The sequence below is a fragment of the Pleurodeles waltl genome, chromosome 9 (assembly GCF_031143425.1).
Source record: "Pleurodeles waltl isolate 20211129_DDA chromosome 9, aPleWal1.hap1.20221129, whole genome shotgun sequence".
NCBI classification, from domain to species: domain Eukaryota; kingdom Metazoa; phylum Chordata; class Amphibia; order Caudata; family Salamandridae; genus Pleurodeles; species Pleurodeles waltl.
Genome location: NC_090448.1, coordinates 1,182,692,623 through 1,182,716,721, shown reverse-complemented (window position 1 = coordinate 1,182,716,721; position 24,099 = coordinate 1,182,692,623).

Sequence of the window (24,099 nt, the reverse complement as noted above, 5' to 3'; positions counted from 1 at the left end):
CCCTGCCCCTCCCACAGCACCCACAGCCCTGGCCCTCCCACAGCCCTGCCCCTCCCACAGGCCTGGTGCCTGCACCCACAGCCCTGCCCCTCCCACAGGCCCGGTGCCTGCACCCACAGCCCAGCCCCTCCCACAGCCTGGTGCCTGCACCCACAGCCCTGCCCCTCCCACAGCCCTGCCCCTCCCACAGGCCTGGTGCCTGCACCCACAGCCCTGCCCCTCCCACAGCCCTGCCCCTCCCACAGCCTGGTGCCTGCACCCACAGCCCTGCCCCTCCCACAGCCCTGCCCCTCCCACAGGCCTGGTGCCTGCACCCACAGCCCTGCCCCTCCCACAGCCTTGCAAACACAGCCCTGCCCCTCCCTGCACCCACAGCCCTGCCCCTCCCACAGGCCCGGTGCCTGCACCCACAGCCCAGCCCCTCCCACAGCCTGGTGCCTGCACCCACAGCCCTGCCCCTCCCACAGCCCTGCCCCTCCCACAGGCCTGGTGCCTGCACCCACAGCCCTGCCCCTCCCACAGCCCTGCCCCTCCCACAGCCTGGTGCCTGCACCCACAGCCCTGCCCCTCCCACAGCCCTGCCCCTCCCACAGGCCTGGTGCCTGCACCCACAGCCCTGCCCCTCCCACAGCCTTGCAAACACAGCCCTGCCCCTCCCTGCACCCACAGCCCTGCCCCTCCCTGCACCCACAGCCATGCCCCTCCCACAGCACCCACAGCCCTGCCCCTCCCTGCACCCACAGCCCTGCCCCTCCCTGCACCCACAGCCCTGCCCCTCCCTGCACCCACAGCCCTGCCCCTCCCTGCACCCACAGCCATGCCCCTCCCTGCACCCACAGCCCTGCCCCTCCCTGCACCCACAGCCCTGCCCCTCCCTGCACCCACAGCCCTGCCCCTCCCTGCACCCACAGCCCTGCCCCTCCCTGCACCCACAGCCATGCCCCTCCCTGCACCCACAGCCCTGCCCCTCCCTGCACCCACAGCCCTGCCCCTCCCTGCACCCACAGCCCTGCCCCTCCCTGCACCCACAGCCCTGGCCCTCCCACAGCCCTGCCCCTCCCACAGGCCTGGTGCCTGCACCCACAGCCCAGCCCCTCCAACAGCCTTGCAAACACAGCCCTGCCCCTCCCTGCACCCACAGCCCTGCCCCTCCCACAGCCCTGCCCCTCCCTGCACCCACAGCCCTGCACCCCCCACAGGCCCGGTGCCTGCGCCTCGGAGGCTGAGGCTGTTGTGCTTTTGCTGTCACCGCTATAATTGCTTGTTTTCTGAGCACTCGGGTGATTGATGAGTTTCTGAAATCTTTCCCCCCCTAAAGGAGACTTTCCAATTTACTTTGTTTAGATGCTAATGACAGCGTTTCATTAAAACCCTCATCCCAAATCAGCCGTAAATGGGTGAATAAGGCGTAATTAAAACATCTGAATTAGGAATTACTTTGCGAGGAAACATTGTCCTTGTCCCCACTGTGGCGCAGTCTTCGTTCAATTATGCAAATCTCGTTAATCATTGCTCTTTTGTTTTACTAATTATTTCATATTACTGTCGCCTGCCCCTTCGCTGCTTCCAGGGGGGGCGCGTCGGGCGCTGCGGGGAGTGGCAGGCAGCAGCTGACTGTGCAACTGAGGCGCCCACCGGACCAGGCTGCCCACCGCCCTCAGAGTCTGCCTCACTGATGGTCCAGCCACTGGGCACCTCCTCCTGACACTGGGCACCTCCCAGAGATGGACTGTCCGCTCACTTCACTTCATGTTCAGCCACTGGGCACTGCCCACACATGGACTGGTCCACTCACTTCACTTCATGTTCAGCCACTGGGCACTGCCCACACATGGACTGGTCCACTCACTTCACTTCATGTTCAGCCACTGGGCACTGCCCACACATGGACTGGTCCACTCACTTCACTTCATGTTCAGCCACTGGGCACTGCCCACACATGGACTGGTCCACTCACTTCACTTCATGTTCAGCCACTGGGAACTGCCCACACATGGACTGGTCCACTCACTTCACTTCCAGTCCGGCCACTGGGCACCTTCCACACATGGGCCCAACCACTCACTTCATGTCCAGCCACTGGGCACCGCCCACACATGAACCCAACCACTCGCTTCACTTCCAGTCCAGCCACTGGGCACCTCCCACACATGGACCCAACCACTCGCTTCACTTCCAGTCTGGCCACTGGGCACTGCCCACACATGGACTGGTCCACTCACTTCATGTTCAGCCACTGGGCACTGCCCACACATGGACTGGTCCACTCACTTCACTTCCAGTCCAACCACTGGGCACCTCCCACACAAGGACTGGACCACTCGCATCACTTCTAGTTCAGCCAATGGGCACCTCTCACACCTGGACCCAACCACTCACTTCACTTCCAGTCCAGCCACTGGGCACCTCCCACATATGGGCTGGACCACTTGCTTCACTTCCAGTCCAGCCACTGGGCACCTCCATCCTGCTACTGGGAGCCTCTCAAAGATGGACTGGTCCGCTCACTTCACCTCCAGTCCAGCCACTGGGCACTGTCCACACATGGACCCAACCACTCGCTTCACTTCCAGTCCAGCCACTGGGCACCTCCCACACATGGACCCAACCACTCACTTCACTTCCAGTCCAGCCACTGGGCACCTCCCACATATGGACTGGACCACTTGCTTCACTTCCAGTCCAGCCACTGGGCACCTCCATTCTGCTACTGGGAGCCTCTCAAAGATGGACTGGTCCGCTCACTTCACCTCCAGTCCAGCCACTGGGCACTGCCCACACATGGACCCAACCACTCGCTTCACTTCCAGTCCAGCCACTGGGCACCTCCCACACATGGACCCAACCACTCACTTCACTTCCAGTCCAGCCACTGTACACCTTCCACACATGGACTGGACCACTCGCTTCATTTCCATTCCAGCCACTGGGCACCTCCATCCTGCTACTGGGAGCCTCTCAAAGATGGACTGGTCCACTCACTTCACTTCTAGTCCAGCCACTGGGCACCTCCCACACATGGACACAACCACTCGCTTCACTTCCAGTCCAGCGACTGGGCACATCCCACACATCGACCCAACCACTCGCTTCACTTCTAGTCCAGCCGCTAGGCACCTCCCACACATGGACTGGACCACTCGCTTCACTTCCATTCCAGCCACTGGGCACCTCCATCCTGCTACTGGGAGCCTCTCAAAGATGGACTGGTCCACTCACTTCACTTCTAGTCCAGCCACTGGGCACCTCCCACACATGGACACAACCACTCGCTTCACTTCCAGTCCAGCGACTGGGCACATCCCACACATCGACCCAACCACTCGCTTCACTTCTAGTCCAGCCGCTAGGCACCTCCCACACATGGACTGGACCACTCGCTTCACTTCCAGTCCAGCCACTGGGCACCGCCTACACATGAACCCAACCACTCACTTCACTTCCAGTCCGGCCACTGGGCACCACCCACACATGGACCCAACCACTCACTTCACTTCCAGTCTGGCCATTGGGCACCACCCACACATGGACCCAACCACTTGCTTCACTTCCAGTCCAGCCGCTGGGCACCTCCCACACATGGACCCAACCACTCGCTTCACTTCTAGTCCAGCCGCTAGGCACCTCCCACACATGGACTGGACCACTCGCTTCACTTCTAGTCCAGCCACTGGGCACCACCCACACATGGACCCAACCACTCGCTTCACTTCTAGTCCAGCCACTAGGCACCTCCCACACATGGACTGGACCACTCGCTTCACTTCCATTCCAGCCACTGGGCACCTCCATCCTGCTACTGGGAGCCTCTCAAAGATGGACTGGTCCACTCACTTCACCTCCAGTCCAGCAACTGGGCACCGCCCACACATGAACCCAACCACTCACTTCACTTCCAGTCCGGCCACTGGGCACCACCCACACATGGACCCAACCACTCACTTCACTTCCAGTCCAGCCACTGTACACCTTCCACACATGGACTGGACCACTCGCTTCACTTCCATTCCATCACTGGGCACCTCCATCCTGATATTGGGAGCCTCTCAAAGATGGACTGGTCCACTCACTTCACCTCAAGTCCAGCCACTGGGCACCGCCCACACATGAACCCAACCACTCACTTCACTTCCAGTCCGGCCACTGGGCACCACCCACACATGGACCCAACCACTCACTTCACTTCCAGTCTGGCCACTGGGCACCACCCACACATGGACCCAACCACTTGCTTCACTTCCAGTCCAGCCACTGGGCACCTCCCACACATGAACCCAACCACTCGCTTCACTTCTAGTCCAGCCGCTAGGCACCTCCCACACATGGACTGGACCACTCGCTTCACTTCTAGTCCAGCCACTGGGCACCACCCACACATGGACCCAACCACTCGCTTCACTTCTAGTCCAGCCGCTAGGCACCTCCCACACATGGACTGGACCACTCGCTTCACTTCCATTCCAGCCACTGGGCACCTCCATCCTGCTACTGGGAGCCTCTCAAAGATGGACTGGTCCGCTCACTTCACCTCCAGTCCAGCCACTGGGCACTGTCCACACATGGACCCAACCACTCGCTTCACTTCCAGTCCAGCCACTGGGCACCTCCCACACATGGACCCAACCACTCACTTCACTTCCAGTCCAGCCACTGGGCACCTCCCACATATGGACTGGACCACTTGCTTCACTTCCAGTCCACCCACTGGGCACCTCAATCCTGCTACTGTGAGCCTCTCAAAGATGGACTGGTCCACTCACTTCACCTCCAGTCCAGCCACTGCCCACACATGGACCCAACCACTCTCTTCACTTCCAGTCCAGCCACTGGGCACCTCCCACACATGGACCCAACCACTCACTTCACTTCCAGTCCAGCCACTGTACACCTTCCACACATGGACTGGACCACTCGCTTCACTTCCATTCCAGCCACTGGGCACCTCCATCCTGCTACTGGGAGCCTCTCAAAGATGGACTGGTCCACTCACTTCACCTCCAGTCCAGCCACTGGGCACCGCCTACACATGAACCCAACCACTCACTTCACTTCCAGTCCGGCCACTGGGCACCACCCACACATGGACCCAACCACTCACTTCACTTCCAGTCTGGCCACTGGGCACCACCCACACATGGACCCAACCACTTGCTTCACTTCCAGTCCAGCCACTGGGCACCTCCCACACACGGACCCAACCACTTGCTTCACTTCTAGTCCAGCCGCTAGGCACCTCCCACACATGGACTGGACCACTCGCTTCACTTCTAGTCCAGCCACTGGGCACCACCCACACATGGACCCAACCACTCGCTTCACTTCTAGTCCAGCCGCTAGGCACCTCCCACACATGGACTGGACCACTCGCTTCACTTCCATTCCAGCCACTGGGCACCTCCATCCTGCTACTGTGAGCCTCTCAAAGATGGACTGGTCCACTCACTTCACCTCCAGTCCAGCCACTGGGCATCGGCCACACATGAACCCAACTACTCACTTCACTTCCAGTCCAGCCACTGGGCACCACCCACACATGGACCCAACCACTCACTTCACTTCCAGTCTGGCCACTGGGCACCACCCACACATGGACCCAACCACTTGCTTCACTTCCAGTCCAGCCACTGGGCACCTCCCACACATGGACCCAACCACTCGCTTCACTTCTAGTCCAGCCGCTAGGCACCTCCCACACATGGACCCAACCACTCGCTTCACTTCTAGTCCAGCCACTGGGCACCACCCACACATGGACCCAACCACTCGCTTCACTTCTAGTCCAGCCGCTAGGCACCTCCCACACATGGACTGGACCACTCGCTTCACTTCCATTCCAGCCACTGGGCACCTCCATCCTGCTACTGTGAGCCTCTCAAAGATGGACTGGTCCACTCACTTCACCTCCAGTCCAGCCACTGGGCACCGCCCACACATGAACCCAACCACTCACTTCACTTCCAGTCCGGCCACTGGGCACCACCCACAAATGGACCCAACCACTTGCTTCACTTCCAGTCCAGCCACTGGGCACCTCCCACACATGGACCCAACCACTCGCTTCACTTCTAGTCCAGCCGCTAGGCACCTCCCACACATGGACTGGACCACTCGCTTCACTTCTAGTCCAGCCACTGGGCACCTCCCACACATGGATGCAACCACTCGCTTCACTTCCAGTCCAGCCACTGGGCACCTCCCACACATGGACCCAACCACTCGCTTCACTTCCATTCCAGCCACTGGGCACCTCCATCCTGCTACTGGGAGCCTCTCAAAGATGGACTGGTCTGCTCACTTCACTTCCAGTCCAGCCACTGGGCACCACCCACACATGAACCCAACCACTCACTTCACTTCCAGTCCAGCCACTGGGCACCTCTCTCCTGCTACTGGGCACCTCCCAAAGATGGACTATTCCACTCACTTCACTTCCAGTCCAGCCACTGGCACCTCCCACACATGGACTCAACCACTCGCTTCACTTCCAGTCCAGCCACTGGGCACCGCCCACGCAAGGACTGGTCCACTCACTTCACTTCATGTCCAGCCACTGTGTAAATGGCACACAGAGAGTGGTCTGCTCACTTCACTTCATGTCCATCCACTGGGTACTGCCCACACATGGACTGGTCCACTCACTTCACTTCATGTACAGCCACTGGGCACTGGCCACACATGGACTGGTCCACTCATTTCACTTCCAGTCCAGCCACTGGGCACCCCCCACACATGGCCCAACTACTCACTTCACTTCATGTCCAGCAACTGGGCACCACCCTCCTGCTATTGGGCACCACTCACACATGGACCGGACCACTCAGTTCACTTCCAGTCCTGCCATGGGCACCACCCACACATGGACGAGATCACTCACTTTACTTGCAGTCAAGCCATTGGGCGCCTCCCACACATGGACCCACCCACTCACTTCACTTCCAGTCAGGCCACTGGGCACCGCCCATACATGAACCCAACCACTCGCTTCACTTCCAGTCCAGCCACTGGGCATCTCCCACACATGGACCCAACCCCTCGCTTCACTTCCAGTCCAGCAACTGGGCACCTCCATCCTGCTACTGGGCGTCTCTCAAAGATGGACTGGTCTGCTCACTTCACTTCCAATCCAGCCACTGGGCACCTCCCACACATGGCCCAACTACTCACTTCACTTCATGTCCAGCAACTGGGCACCACCCTCCTGCTATTGGGCACCACTCACATATGGACCGGACCACTCAGTTCACTTCCAGTCCTGCCATGGGCACCACCCACACATGGACCAGACCACTCACTTTACTTGCAGTCCAGCCATTGGGCGCCTCCCACACATCGACACACCCACTCACTTCACTTCCAGTCAGGCCACTGGGCACCGCCCATACATGAACCCAACCACTCGCTTCACTTCCAGTCCAGCCACTGGGCATCTCCCACACATGGACCCAACCCCTCGCTTCACTTCCAGTCCAGCAACTGGGCACCTCCATCCTGCTACTGGGCGTCTCTCAAAGATGGACTGGTCTGCTCACTTCACTTCCAATCCAGCCACTGGGCACCTCCCAAACATGGACCCAACTACTCACTTCACTTCCAGTCCAGCCACTCGGCACCTCCCACACATGAATTGTTCCACTCACTTGACTTCATGTCCAGCCAGTGGGCACCTCCCACACATGGTCTGGTCCACTCACTTGACTTCATGTCCAGCCAGTGGGCACCTCCCACACATGGTCTGGTCCACTCACTTCATTTCATGTCCAGCCACTGTGCAACTGCCACACAGAGACTGGTCCACTCACTTCACTTCATGTCCAGCCAGCCACTGGGCACTGTCCACACATGGACTGGTCCACTCATTTCACTTCCAGTCCAGCCACTGGGCACCGCCCACACATGGACCCAACTGCTCACTTCACTTCCTGTCCAGTCACTGGGCACCTGCCACTTGGCACTACCCACACATGGATGAGACCACTCACTTTACTCGCAGTCCAGCCACTGGGTGCCTCCCACACATGGACCTAACCATTTGCTTCACTTCCAGTCCGGCCACCGGGCACTGCCCACACATGAACCCAACCACTCACTTCACTATCAGTTCAGTCACTAGGCACCTCCCACACATGGACTGGTCCATTCAGTTCTCTTCGCGTCCAGCCACTGAGCACCTCACTCCTGACACTGGGCACCTCCTAAACATGGACTGGTCCACTCACTTCACTTCCAGTCTGGCCACCAGGCACCTCCCACACATGGACCCAACCACTCACCTCACTTCCAGTCCCGCCACTGGGCACCTCCCACACATGGACTGGTCCACTCACTTCACTTCCTGTCCAGCCAGTGGGCAGCGCCCACATATGGACCCAACCGCTCGCTTCACTTCCAGTCCAACCACTGGGCACCTCCCACGCATTTACCCAACCACTTGCTTCACTTCCAATCCAGCCACTGGGCACCTCCCAGACATGGATCCAACCACTCACTTCACTTTCAGTCCAGCTACTGGTCACCTCCCACACATGGACTCAACCACTCACTTCACTTTCAGTCCCGCCACTGGGCACCTCCAGCACATGGACCCAACCACTTGCTTCACTTCCAGTCCAGCCACTGGTCACCTCCCAGACATGGATCCAACCACTCACTTCACTTTCAGTCCAGCTACTGGTCACCTCCACACATGGACTCAACCACTCACTTCACTTTCAGTCCCACCACTGGGCACCTCCAGCACATGGACCCAACCACTTCCTTCACTTCCAGTTCAGCCACTGGGCACCACCCACACATGGACCCAACCACTTGCTTCACTTCCAGTCCATTCACTGGGCGCTGCCCACACATGGACCCAACCACTTGTTTCACTTCCAGTCCAGCCACTAGGCACCTCACACACATGGACTGGTCTGCTCACTTCACTTCCAGTCCAGTCACTGAGTATCGACCACACATGTACCCAACCACTCACCTCATTTCCACTCCAGCCACCTGGCCCCGCCCACACATGTACCCAGCCACTTGCTTCACTTCCAGTCCTGCCACTGGGCACCTCCCACACATGGTCCAGAGCACTCACTTCACTCGCAGCCCGGCCATTGGGCACCTCCCACATATCGATCACACCATTCGTTTCACTTCCACTCCTGCTACTGTGCATTGCCCACACATGGACTGGACCACACGCTTCATTTCCACCCCTGCCACTGGGCACCACCCACACATGGACTGGTTCACTCACTTCACTTCCAGTTCTACCAATAGGCACCTCCCACACATGGACCAGAGCACTCGCTTCACTTCCAGTCCTGTCACTAGGCACCGCCCACACAAGGACCAGACAACTCATTTCACTTCCAGTCCTGCCACTATACACCGCTCACACATGGACCGGACCACTTGCTTCACTTCCAGAGCTGCCACTTGCCACCCTTCACACATGGATCGGACCACTCACTTCACTTCTACTCCAGCCACTAGGCACCCCCAAACATGGACCAGACCACTCTCTTCACTTCCATTTCAGCAACTGGGTGCCTCCCACACATGCACAGAACCACTCACTTCACTTCCAGACTTGCCACTAGCCACCGGCCACACATGGAACACACCACTCGCTTTCCTTGCAATCCTGCCACTGGCCACATCCCACACATGGACCGAACCACTCGCTTCACTTCCATTCCTGCCACTGGCCACATCCCACACATGGACCGAACCACTCGCTTCACTTCCAGTCCTGCCACTGGCCACATCCCACACATGGACTGAACCACTCACTTCACTTTCTGTCAAGCCACTGGGTGCCTTCCACACATAGACCTGACAACTCACTTTCCTTCTTCTTCAGGCACTGGGCACCGCCCACATATGGACCCAAGTACACACTTCACTTCCTGTCTAGCTACTGGGCACTGCCCACACATGGACCAGACCACATGGTTCAGTTCCAGTCCAGCCACTGGGTTCTGCCCCCACATGGACCCAACCAATCTCTTCACTTCCAGTCTAGCCACTGGGCACCTCCCACACATGGACTGGTCCACTCGCTTCCCTTTCAGTCCTGCCACTGGACACTGCCCACACATGGACTGGACCACTCGCTTCTCTTCCAGTTCTGCCACTGGGCACCTCCCACATGTGGACAGAACCAATTGCTTCACTTACAGTACAGTTACTAGGTGTCTCCCACACATGGACAGACCAACTTGCTTCACTTCTTGTCCAACCACTGGGTGCCTACCACACCTGGACTGGTCCTCTTGCTTCACTTCCTGTCCTGCCAGTGCATGCCTACCACACATGGACTGGACCTCTCCTTCACTTCCTGTCCTGCCAGTGGGTGCCTACCACACATGAACTAGTCCTCCCGCTTCACTTCCTGTCCTGCAAGTGCGTGCCTACCACACATGGACTGGTCCTCTCGCTTCACTTCCTGTCCTGCCAGTGGGTGCCTACCACACATGGACTGGTCCTCTCGCTTCACTTCCTGTCCTGCCAGTGGGTGCCTACCACACATGGACTGGTATTCTTGCTTCACTTCCTGCCTGGCCAGTGCGTGCCTACCACACATGGACTGGTCCTCTCGTTTCACTTCCTGTCTGGTCCTCTCGCTTCACTTCCTGTCCTGCCAGTGGGTGCCTACCACACATGGACAGGTCCTCTCGCTTCACTTCCTGCCCTGCCAGTGGGTGCCTACCACACATGGACTGGTCCTCTCGCTTCACTTCCAGTCCTGCCAGTGCGTGCCTACCACACATGGACTGGTCCTCTTGCTTCACTTCCTGTCCTGCCAGTTAGTGCCTACCACACATGGACTGGGCCTCTCGCTTCACTTACAGTCCTGTCACTGGGTGCAGTCCACACATGGTTTAGTTGTACCCCAGCCACCCGAAGTTATTCCCACCCTCACCCCATGCACCAAGCAGGTTACTTACTTCACTTCCACTCCAGCCACTAGGCACCTCTGCTTCAAGGACCACTCTCCTCACTTCACTTACACGTCCCCAGTTTACAGCTTCCCTGGATGGACAACACCAGTCTGTCACTGCACTCCAGCCTTTGCATGACCTTTGCTTCATATCAAGGGTGCTCATCTGGACACAGCTGCCCGCTATGCTAAGGATACGCTACTATCACTGGGCACAACACCTTCTCATCCACTGACACCACCTACGCTTGCTGATCTCATCTAAACGTGGAACACTCTTCCCACCCACCAGCGCCAGACCAAAGACCTCCCTACCTTCAGGAAACCTCTCAACACCTGGATGTTCGAGCAGTAGCAGCACCTCCCCCCCCTTCTTTCTCCTCCCCTGCTCAGCGCCTTGAGACTCTCACGGGTGAGTAGTGCGCTTTACAAATTCCTGATTGATTGATCTAGAGAAGGCTTCCAACTGTAGGTTGCACTAACTCGCATTCTTCATCCAAGAGCTGTGAATTATTTTGCACGTCTGTGAATTTACACTCCACTGTTCACATTAGTAAAATGATGGTCAGCAGTAAACACTGGGAAATGGGAGTGGGATAGGAGAGAAAAAGAGACACTGGATATCCCTGCTCTGGTTTTATCATTGGGGCGACAGTGGATATCTGAACTCAAGAGGGATATTTTCAATTCCTTGTCTCTGTATGAAAGCAGCTAACCCTTCATCCCATCACAGACTCTCTGGGGTATAGGTGGAACTCTGACATTCCTGGAACTGAAGCAGAAAGAATAGCTAGGTAATTCATGTTATTTGGGATTTTCAGCAACACAGCTCCCTTCTCTGGTAAGGACAACCACCTCCTGTTTTTGGATTACACGGTCTCTGGACCTGTTTAACATCCAAGCTTGTACCTTAAACTCATGTGCAAACATATGCACCCTAAAATTTCGACATTCTTCTAAGGCGAGGATCCTTTCCCCTCCTCACGTAGCTTCTGATTCAACTGTGCAGCGAGAATGTTAGGTTCATACTCCTCCAAATTTAACTTTGGAACAGTACTTTAAACTATTTAAGTTCACTTCCAAAATACAACTTAATCTGTAGACCAGTGGTTCCCAACCTGTGGTCCGGGGACCCCTGAGGGTCCGCAAAGCCTCTTCAGGGGGTCCGCGACAGCTTAGAAAAATAAATAATATTAACAGGTTAGGTCCCCAGCTTTCAGTAATGACTCAGTGGGGGGTCCCCGGATTCCAATAAAGATTCAGTGGGGGTCCCCGGGCTCCAGTAATGATAAAGTGGGGATCCACAGAAGTCAAAAGGTTGGGAACCACTGCTGTAGACTATTTGTCTGTATTCAGAATTGACGTCCAATCATCCTTTCCAAAGGGAAGCAACCAATTTCCAAGGTTTTCACTAGGTCTGGTAAAAAAGCCTCAGTTGCAGCAACAAAGTATCTCAGTTGCCTAGCAAGGATGCTCTGAACCCCTTTGAAACCTGTAACTGATATTCTCAAGATGGCCGCTGACATCTCCCAATAATGTATGAGTTCTGTTTTTGCGGGTCAGGCTCCTAAACGTGTCCTCCAGAGCCACAAATCCTTGTGCCAAGCAACACCAACATTCATTGCTTCTCTTTCCTTTCGAAGTGTTACACTTGGCAGTCAAGCTCAGAAAGATGTGAGTCTTTGCCACAGATCAGATACCCCTTCCCAAGGAGGGCATGCCACTCTCATGCCAGACACTGGGCAGTGACCAGAACCCTCACTTCCTCTCAAGGATGATTCTGGCTCACGGGTCCCTGTAGCTGGGGTGCTAGTGCCGAAGACTTGATGGGAAGATTGAGCCTTGTCCAGTTGAGCGCCTTTAATGAGAAACAAGGAGTCTGGTCTTCTCCATCACCTGGGCGTTCTTCCCTGGATGCACGTGTGGACACAGCATGGCCGTAGCTAGTAAGTGTGTTGATCTGACTCTTGTTGAAGGCCATTGACCTGAGAGGCCATTGGGCCAGGAAGTCCTGGAGAGCATCCTCTCTCTTATGTTCCATGTTCACTCCACAACCATCCCTGTGCCCCAGGAGGACATCTCCTGCGTAATATGGATACCCCAGCACAGCTCTGAGGTAAGAGAGGGACCCAGAATACAGGCCTCCTATCGAGAATGATTGCTCACCGGGCTGAGAGGGACTGGTAGTGCTGGTAGCGACTGATTATAGGTGTAATGACTGGCAGTAGTAGCGGCGACTGATTATAGTTGCAGGGACTGGCAATGGTGGAAGTGATTAATTATAGTTGTAAGGATTGGCAGTGGTGGCAGCAACTCATTATAGTTGTAGGGATTGGCAGTGGTGGCAGCGACTGACTATAGATGTAAGCACTGGCGGTGGTGGCAGTGATTGATCATAGTTGTACGGACTGACAGTGGTGCCAGCGACTGATTATAGATGTAAGGACTGGCAGTGAGTGATTAGAGTGGTGGGGACTGACAGTGGTGGCAGTGAGTGATTATAAATGTGGGACTGGCAGTGGTGGCAGTGAGTGATTATAAATGTGGGGACTGGCAGTGGTGGCAGTGAGTGATTATAGTGGTGGCAGCGACTGTTTATAGATGTAAGGACTGGCAGTGGTGGCAGAAACTCATTATAGTTGTAGGAATTGGAAGTGGTGGCAGCGACTGATTATAGATGTAAGCACTGGCAGTGTTGGCAGTGACTGATTATAGTGGTGAGGACTGGCAGTGGTGCCAGATGAGTGATTATAAATGTGGGGACTGGCAGTGGTGGCAGTGAGTGATTATAAATGTGGGGACAGGCAGTGGTGGCAGTGAGTGATTATAGTGGTGGGGACTGGCAGTGATTGATTATAGTGGTGGGGACTGGCAGTGAGTAATTATGATGGTGGGGACTGGCAGTAGTGCCAGCAACTGATTATAGTTGTAGGGACAGGCAGTGGTGGCAGTGAATGATTATAGTGGTGAGGACTGGCAGTGGTGGCAATGAGTGATTATAGTGGTGAGGACTGGCAGTGAGTGATTATAGTGGTGGGGACTGGCAGTGGTGGCAGTGATTGATTATAATGGTGGGGACTGGCAGTGGTGGCAGTGATTGATTATAGTGGTGAGGAGTGACAGTGATGGTAGTGACGGATTATAGTAGTGGGGACTCGCAGTGGTGGCAGTGAGTGATTATAGTGGTGAGGACTGGCAGTGGTGGCAGGGGGTGATTATAGTGGTGAGGACTGGCAGTGGTGGCAGTGAGTGATTATAGTGGTGAGGATTGGCAGTGGTGGCAGTGACTGATTATAGTGGTGGGGACCGGCAGTGGTGGCAGTGAGTGATTATAAATGTAGGGACTGGCAGTGGTGGCATTGATTGATTACAGTGGTGGGGAATGGCAGTGGTGGCAGTGAGTGATTATAAATGTAGGGACTAGCAGTGGTGGCAGTGAGTGATTATAGTGGTGGGGAATGGCAGTGATGGCAGTGATTGATTATAGTTGTAAGGACTGGCAGTGGTGGCTGTGAGTGATTGCAGTGGTGAGGACTGACAGTGGTGGCAGTGATTGATTATAGTTGTAAGGACTAGCAGTGAGTGATTATGGTGGCGAGGACTGGCAGTGGTGGCAGTGATTGATTATAGTTGTAAGGACTGGCAGTGGTGGCAGTAAGTGATTATAAATGTGGGGACAGGCAGTGGTGGCAGTGAGTGATTATAAATGTGGGGACAGGCAGTGGTGGCAGTGAGTGATTATAGTGGTGGGGACTGGCAGTGATTGATTATAGTGGTGGGGACTGGCAGTGAGTGATTGTGATGGTGGGGACTGGCAGTAGTGCCAGCAACTGATTATAGTTGTAGGGACAGGCAGTGGTGGCAGTGAGTGGTTATAGTGGTGCGGACTGGCAGTGGTGGCAGTGAGTGATTATAGTGGTGAGGACTGGCAGTGAGTGATTATAGTGGTGGGACTGGCAGTGGTGGCAGTGATTGATTATAGTGGTGGGGACTGGCAGTGAGTGATTATAGTTGTGAGGACTGGCAGTGGTGGCAGTGATTGATTATAGTGGTGAGGAGTGACAGTGATGGCAGTGACTGATTATAGTGGTGGGGACTGGCAGTGGTGGCAGTGAGTGATTATAAATGTAGGGACTGGCAGTGGTGGCAGTGCTTGATTACAGTGGGGGGACTGGCAGTGGTGGCAGTGAGTGATTATAAATGTAGGGACTAGCAGTGGTGGCAGTGAGTGATTATGGCTGTAAGGACTGGCAGTGGTGGCTGTGAGTGATTACAGTGGTGAGGACTGACAGTGGTGGCAGTGATTGATTATAGTTGTAAGGACTAGCAGTGAGTGATTATAGTGGTGAGGACTGGCAGTGGTGGCAGTGATTGATTATAGTTGTAAGGACTGGCAGTGGTGGCAGTGAGTGATTATAAATGTGGGGACAGGCAGTAGTGGCAGTGAGTGATTATAGTGGTGGGGACTGGCAGTGATTGATTATAGTGGTGGGGACTGGCAGTGAGTGATTATGATGGTGGGGACTGGCAGTAGTGCCAGCAACTGATTATAGTTGTAGGGACAGGAAGTGGTGGCAGTGAGTGGTTATAGTGGTGAGGACTGGCAGTGGTGGCAGTGAGTGATTATAGTGGTGAGGACTGGCAGTGAGTGATTATAGTGGTGGGGACTGGCAGTGGTGGCAGTTATTGATTATAGTGGTGGGGACTGGCAGTGAGTGATTATAGTTGCGAGGACTGGCAGTGGTGGCAGTGATTGATTATAGTGGTGAGGAGTGACAGTGATGGCAGTGACTGATTATAGTGGTGGGGACTCGCAGTGGTGGCAGTGAGTGATTATAGTGGTGAGGACTGGCAGTGGTGGCAGTGATTGATTATAGAGGTGGGGACTGGCAGTTGTGGCAGTGAGTGATTATAGTGGTGAGGACTGGCAGTGGTGGCAGTGAGTGATTATAGTGGTGAGGACTAGCAGTGGTGGCAGGGGGTGATTATAGTGGTGAGGGCTGGCAGTGGTGGCAGTCATTGATTATAGTGGTTGGGACTTGCAGTGGTGGCAGTGATTGATTATAGTGGTGAGGACTGGCAGGGGTGGCAGTGAGTGATTAGAGTGGTGGGGACTAGCAGTGAGTGATTATAAATATGGGACTGGCAGTGGTGGCAGTGAGTGATTATAAATGTGGGGACTGGCAGTGGTGGCAGTGAGGGATTATAGTGGTGGCAGCAACTGATTATAGCTGTAAGGACTGGCAGTGGTGGCAGCAACTCATTATAGTTGTAGGAATTGGCAGTGGTGGCAGCGACTGATTATAGATGGAAGCACTGGCGGTGGTGTCAGTGACTGATCATAGTTGTAGGGACTGACAGTGGTGCCAGCGACTGATTATAGATGAAAGGACTGGCAGTGGTGGCAGTGATTGATTATACTGGGGGGAGTGGCAGTGGTGGCAGTGAGTGATTATAGTGGTGGGGACTGGCCGTGGTGGAAGTGAGGGATTAGAGTTGTGGGGACTGGCAGTGGTGGCAGTGATTGATTATAGTGGTGGAGACTGGCAGTGGTGGCAGTGATTGATTATACTGGTGAGGACTGGCAGTGGTGGCAGTGAGTGATTATAGTGGTAAGGACGTGCAGTGGTGGCAGTGACTGATTATAGTGGTGGGGACTGGCAGTGGTGGCAGTGAGTGACTATAGTGGTGAGGACCTGCAGTGGTGGCAGTGATTGATTATACTGGTGAGGACTGGCAGTGGTGGCAGTGAGTGATTATAGTGGTAAGGACTGGCAGTGGTGGCAGTGACTGATTATAGTGGTGGAGACTGGCATTGGTGGCAGTGATTGATTACAGTGGTGGGGACTGGCAGTGGTGGCAGTGAGTGATTATAAAGGTAGGGACTGGCAGTGGTGGCAGTGACTGAGTATAGTGGTGGGGACTGGCAGTGGTGGCAGTGAGTGATTATAAATGTAGGGACTATCAGTGGTGGCAGTGAGTGATTATAGTTGTAAGGACTGGCAGTGGTGGCTGTGAGTGATTACAGTGGTGAGGACTGACAGTGGTGGCAGTGATTGATTATAGTTGTAAGGACTAGCAGTGAGTGATTATAGTGGTGAGGACTGGCAGTGGTGGCAGTGATTGATTATAGTGGTGATGACTGGCAGTGGTGGCAGTGATTGATTGATTATAATGGTGGGGACTGGCAGTGGTGACACTGATTGAGTATAGTAGTGGGGACTGGCAGTGGTGGCAGTGAGTGACTAGAGTGGTGGGGACTGGCAGTGGTGGCAGTGATTGATTATAGTGGTGAGGACTGGCAGTGGTGGCAGTGAGTGATTATAGTGGTGGGGACTGGCAGTGGTGGCAGTGAGTGATTATAGTTTTGAGGACTGACAGTGGTGGCAGTGAGTGATTATAGTGGTGGGGACTGGCAGTGGTGGCAGTGATTGATTGTAGTGGTGGGGACTGGCAGTGGTGGCAGTGATTGATTGTAGTGGGGGAGTGGCAGTGGTGGCAGTGAGTGATTATAGTGGTGGGGACTGGCAGTGGTGGCAGTGAGTGATTAGAGTGGTGAGGATTGGCAGTAGTGGCAGTGAGTGATTATAGTGGTGGGTACTGGCAGTGGTGGCAGTGATTGATTATAGTGGTGGGGACTGGCAGTGGTGGCAGTGAGTGATCATACTTTTGAGGACTGGCAGTGGTGGAAGTGAGTGATTATAGTTGTAGGGACTGGCAGTGGTGGCAGTGATTGATTATAGTTGCGAGGACTGGCAGTGGTGGCAGTGATTGATTATAGTTGTGGGGACTGGCAGTGGTGGCAGTGAGTGATTATAGTGGTGGGGACTGGCAGTGGTGGCAGTGATTGTGAGAATTGGCACTGTCACAGGATGGGAAGCTGGGCCCTAGCGGCACTGTGAGAGGTGGCCCTGTCACAGGATGGGAAGCTGGGCCCTAGCCACAATGTAAGAAGTGGCACTGACAGAGGATGGGAAGCTTGGTCGTACAGGCACTGTGAGAAGTGGCAATGATAGAGGATGGGAAGCTTGGTCGTGCAGGCACTGTAAGAAGTGGCACTGACAGAGGATGGGAAGTTTGGCCATAGAGGTACTGTAAGAAGTGTCACTGACAGAGGATGGGAAGCTTGGCCGTAGAGGCACTGTGAGAAGTGGCACTGACAGAACATGGGAAGCTTGATCGTACAGGCACTGTGAGAAGTGGCACTGACAGAACATGGGAAGCTTGATCGTAGAGGCACTGTGAGAAGTGGCACTGACAGAGGATGGGAAGCTTGGCTGTACAGGCACTTTAAGAAGTGGCACTGACAGAGGATGGGAAGACTGGTCGTACAGGCACTGTAAGAAGTGGCACTGACAGAACATGGGAAGCTTGGTCGTACAGGCACTATAAGAAGTGGCAATGGCAGAGGATGGGAAGCTTGGTCGTACAGGCACTGTAAGAAGTGGCACTGACAGAGGATGGGAATTTGGCCATAGAGGCACTGTAAGAAGTGTCACTGACAGAGGATGGGAAGGTTGGCCGTAGAGGCACTGTGAGAAGTGGCACTGACAGAACATGGGAAGCTTGGTCTTAAAGACACTGTAAGAAGTGGCACTGACAGAACATGGGAAGCTTGATCATACAGGCACTGTGAGAAGTGTCACTGACAGAGGATGGGAAGCTTGGTCTTAAAGGCACTGTAAGAAGTGGCACTGACAGAACATGGGATGCTTGGCCGTAGAGGCACTGTGAGAAGTGGCACTGACACAGGATGGGGAGCCTGATCGTACAGGCACTGTGAGAAGAAGGGATGGGAGGTCTGATGCTGATGCTGCTACACGTAGATCAAAAACCGCTGAGGACCAGGTGCCTCAACGATTTTCAAAAGCAGAAATGTTAATTTTACAATTGATACTCTCTGGCACTTGTCACTGCCCTCAGTGAGCCCCCCTCCACCCACTCAGGAACCCTGATGCATCATTTTATCTGATAGACTTATAGATGCAGATTACTTACCTTTGAATTCTCCCCAAGCGTCAGACTGGATCCAGAAGATTGTTCGTGAGCAATCCCCTCCACGCCAGTAGGTGGTGTTGATCGGCTCTGCGCCTGTCGTCGGTGTCGTCCACACCAGAAGTAACATTGCTGTACCTATATAGGTGCCACCCAGGCACCCTGGCCCTAAATTCATTTCTATATGCTCCAGAAGTAGCGCTGATCTGGAGAAGAGATACCCCTCAGTCGTTTTTGACTGGACTTTTTCAACATTTTTTATACAGTTTTTGAGGTTTTATTTCTCCTGGTTTGTCAAGGATGTCATCATGCAAGACAGGTTTTAAGCCCCATGGAGCCTGTCACTGGCCGATGTCAGTGACAGATCCACACCTCATCTGTCTGTGGTGTTTACAGCACGACCTGAAGTTGTGCTCGGATTGCCGGGCTATGCATCCGAAGGCTTTGAGGATGCAGTCCCTCAATCTAATGGTGGCCCGGCATGCAGCTCCATGCAAGTCGAGGTCCCAGTTGAGAGGAAACACCTGGGACCAGTCGCAGAGTCCGAAGTGTTCTTCCTCCCATTCCAAGATGATTGGGTAAGTCGAGGCACAAGAAAAGCAAGAAGTCTTTGACTTCTCCTCATCCATCGGCTGATGCGATGAGGGAGCGTCGGCATTTTAGGACTTGTGATTTGCAACCTGTGCCTGGGCCAGCTCCATGCCTCCCTGATTCTCCGGGAGCCGAAGCGACTCCTGCCCAACCTAAAGGGTTTTATGAGGCCAGCGCCTCATTTTTCAGCAGCCTGACCCTATCAGTGCACCTTTGGGCCCCACAGGGTCAGATGAGGCCCCATCGGGTTCCACACCAGCGGCTCCGGCCCTGACACTGATGGACCCCCAAGGATCCAGTCCTGGATCCAGACCAGCACCGGTTGTACCATCTCAACCTTCTCCAGCATCGTTCCTGATGCTGACGCTCCCGGCATCGTCAGTGCCCACTCGCGGCACCATCCTGATTTTCATCCCAAACATCTAGTCAAATGGGTCCAGCCTCCACTGTGTGGACCCAGAAACACTGTTGGCATTCTGTCGTGACTGTACCTTTCAGTTCCGGGTGGACGACCAACTGTCTGTGGGGTATGTGGGTGAGAAGAAAGGTCAGGTGGTACGGAAGCAGCTCTTCTCTTGTTGGGCCTTGTTCTGCCTCAAGATCTGCTACACACTGGCCAGGAAACAACTTCTTGAAGGTTTGTGAGATCATTTCACATGCACTAAAGCTGCGACAACTGCATTAGAAAACAGAGTTCTGGTCCTGGACATCTGCCAGGCAGCAACATAGGTATTTCTGCACATGTTTACCAAACACTACTGCATGGACAGTCAGGTCCGTAGGGATAGGCACTGTGCCAGTTCGGTCCTGCAGGACTTCTTTGTTTGAAATTGGTTTGCAGACCCACCTCTGGGGATGGTATAGCTTGGCTATCCATTCAGAAGTAAGGAATCTGCAGCTAAAAGTCTCCATCAGATGAACAAGTTACTTACCTTTGGTAACACCTCATCTGGTAGAGATTATACCTAGCTGCAAACTCCTTACCGACCCACTCATCCTCCCGCTCTGTGAATGGATTTCTAGGGACAGGGACTCCCCTTTCAGGGCCTAGTTTTGACACACCAGTGGTCAGTGTTCTTCGTGGCTCCGCACGTCTGGCATGGAAAGTGGTGAAAAAAACTGACGCTGGCACGCCTGGGTGGCACCTACACAGGCACTGTGACATCACTTACATGATGGACACAAAGTCGATCAACACACCAGACGAGAGAGAAGGAAGTATGGCAGGGAAAGAAGAGAGAGACAAGAAGCAGTGAAGGGAGAGTGAACTGTGGTAGTGACCACAATACAGAGGAAGAGAGGATGAGAGGTGGAGATGTAGAGGGAAGGAGGTGTGGGGAGAATGGTAGGGAGGAGAAAAAGAGTGCAGAGTAGTAGGGGGTGAAAGGTGAAAAGTGACGTGATACAGAGCAATGAAAAAGAGGAGGTGAAGAGAAATGGGGAGGCGAAGGACTAAACGGAACTACAGTGATGCAGGAGACAAGGAACAGAAGGAAAGAACAAGGTGAGGTGCAGAACAGACGCACCAGTGCACAGTGGAAAGAGCAGAAGAACAAGTGCACGGCGGAGAGAAGGTGGAACAAGATGCAGTGCTGGACAGAAGCATCAGTGCATGGCAAAGATGGGGGAGAACAAGAAGCAGTGCTGGACAGAAGCACCAGTGCATGGCAAAGATGGGGGAGAACAAGAATCAGTGCTGGACAGAAGCGCCAGTGCATGGCAAAGATGGGGGAGAACAAGAAGCAGTGCTGGACAGAAGCACCAGTGCATGGCAAAGATAGGGAAAACAAGAAGCAGTGCTGGATAGAGTACATGGCAAAGATGGGGGAGAACAAGAAGCAGTGCTGGATAGAGTGCATGGCAAAGATGGGGGAGAACAAGAAGCAGTGCTGGATAGAAGCACCAGTGCATGGCAAAGATGGGGAGAACAAGATGCAGTGCTGGACAGAAGCATCAGTGCATGCCAAAGATGGGGGAGAACAAGAAGCAGTGCTGGACAGAAGCACCAGTGCATGGCAAAGATGGGGAGAACAAGAAGCAGTGCTGGATAGAGTACATGGCAAAGATGGGGGAGAACAAGAAGCAGTGCTGGATAGAGTGCATGGCAAAGATGGGGGGAAACAAGAAGCAGTGCTGGATAGAAGCACCAGTGCATGGCAAAGATGGGGAGAACAAGATGCAGTGCTGGACAGAAGCATCAGTGCATGGCAAAGATGGGGGAGAACAAGAAACAGTGCTGGACAGAAGCACCAGTGCATGGCAAAGATGGGGGAGAACAAGAAGGAGTGCTGGACAGAAGCACTAGTGCATGGCAAAGATGGGGGAGAACAAGAAGCAGTGCTGGATAGAGTGCATGGCAAAGGTGGGGGAGAACAAGATGCAGTGCTGGACAGAAGCACCAGTGCATGCCAAAGATGGGGGAGAACAAGAAGCAGTGCTGGACGGAAGCATCAGTGCATGCCAAAGATGGGGGAGAACAAGAAGCAGTGCTGGACAGAAGCACCAGTGCATGGCAAAGATGGGGAGAACAAGAAGCAGTGCTGGACAGAAGCACCAGTGCATGGCAAAGATGGGGGAGAACAAGAAGCAGTGCTGGACAGAAGCATCATTGCATGGCAAAGATGGGGGAGAACAAGAAGCAGTGCTGGACAGAAGCACCAGTGCATGGCAAAGATGGGGGAGAACAAGAAGCAGTGCTGGACAGAAGCACCAGTGCATGGCAAAGATGGGGGAGAACAAGAAGCAGTGCTGGATAGAGTACATGGCAAAGATGGGGGAGAACAAGAAGCAGTGCTGGATAGAGTGCATGGCAAAGATGGGGGAGAACAAGAAGCAGTGCTGGATAGAAGCACCAGTGCATGGCAAAGATGGGGAGAACAAGATGCAGTGCTGGACAAAAGCATCAGTGCATGGCAAAGATGGGGGAGAACAAGAAACAGTGCTGGACAGAAGCACCAGTGCAGGGCAAAGATGGGGGAGAACAAGAAGGAGTGCTGGACAGAAGCACTAGTGCATGGCAAAGATGGGGGAGAACAAGAAGCAGTGCTGGATAGAGTGCATGGCAAAGGTGGGGGAGAACAAGATGCAGTGCTGGACAGAAGCATCATTGCATGGCAAAGATGGGGGAGAACGAGATGCAGTGCTGGACAGAAGCAACAGTGCATGACAAAGATGGGGGAGAACAAGATGCAGTGATGTATAGAAGCATAAGTGCATGGCAAAGATGGGGGAGAACAAGAAGCAGTGCTGGATAGAAGCAGCATCAGTGCACTGTGGAGAGAGCCGAACAACATGTGCACAGCGGAGAGAAGTGAGAACAAGAGGCTGTGTAGAGCAGAAGCATTAGTGCACAGTGGAGAGAGGGTAAGAACAAGATGCTTTGAGGAACAGAAGCATCAGGGCACACTGGAGAAAGAGGAGAACAAGATTCAGTGCAGAGCAGAAGCATCAGTGCACAGTGGAGAGTAGGGGAGACTAGATGCAGTGAGGAACAAAAGCATCAGTGCACAGTGGAGAGAGGGGAGAACAGGCTGCAGTGCAGAACAGAAGCATCAGTGCACAGTGGAGGGACCAGAAGAACAAGATGCAGTATTCAACAGACACACCGGTGCATAGTGGAGAGGAGGGGAGACAAGATGCAGTGAGGAACAAAAGCATCAGTGCACAGCAGAGAGCCAAAGAATACGATGCAGTTCGGAACAGAAGCATCAGGGCACAGTGAAGAGAGGGGAGAACAATGAGCAGTGAGGAACAGAAGCATCAGTGCACAGCAGAGAGAGCTGAAGAACGATGCAGTGCAGAACAGAAGCATGAGTGCACAGCAGACAGAGGGGAGAACAAGATGCAGTGAGGAACAGAAGCATCAGTACACAGCAGACAGAGTGTAAGTGCCAGATGCAGTATGGAACTGAAGCATCATGGCAGAGCAGAGAGAGCCAAAGAATAAGATGCAGTGCAGAACAGAAGCACCAGTGCACAGCAAAGAGAGGGGAGAACAAGATCTAGTGCAGAACAGAAACACCAGTGCACAGTGGAGAAAGCGGAATAACAAGATGCAGTGAACAGCAGAAGCACCAATGCACAGCAAAGACCGGAAGAACAAGATGCAGTGCAGAACAGAAGAATCAGTGCACAGCAGAGAGCCAAAGAATACGATGCAGTTCGGAACAGAAGCATCAGGGCACAGTGAAGAGAGGGGAGAACAATGAGCAGTGAGGAACAGAAGCATCAGTGCACAGCAGAGAGAGCTGAAGAACGATACAGTGCAGAACAGAAGCATGAGTGCACAGCAGACAGAGGGGAGAACAAGATGCAGTGAGGAACAGAAGCATCAGTACACAGCAGACAGAGTGTAAGTGCCAGATGCAGTATGGAACTGAAGCATCATGGCAGAGCAGAGAGAGCCAAAGAATAAGATGCAGTGCAGAACAGAAGCACAAGTGCACAGCAAAGAGAGGGGAGATCAAGATCTAGTGCAGAACAGAAACACCAGTGCACAGCAAAGAGAGCGGAGATCAAGATCTAGTGCAGAACAGAAACACCAGTGCACAGTGGAGAAAGCGGAATAACAAGATGCAGTGAAC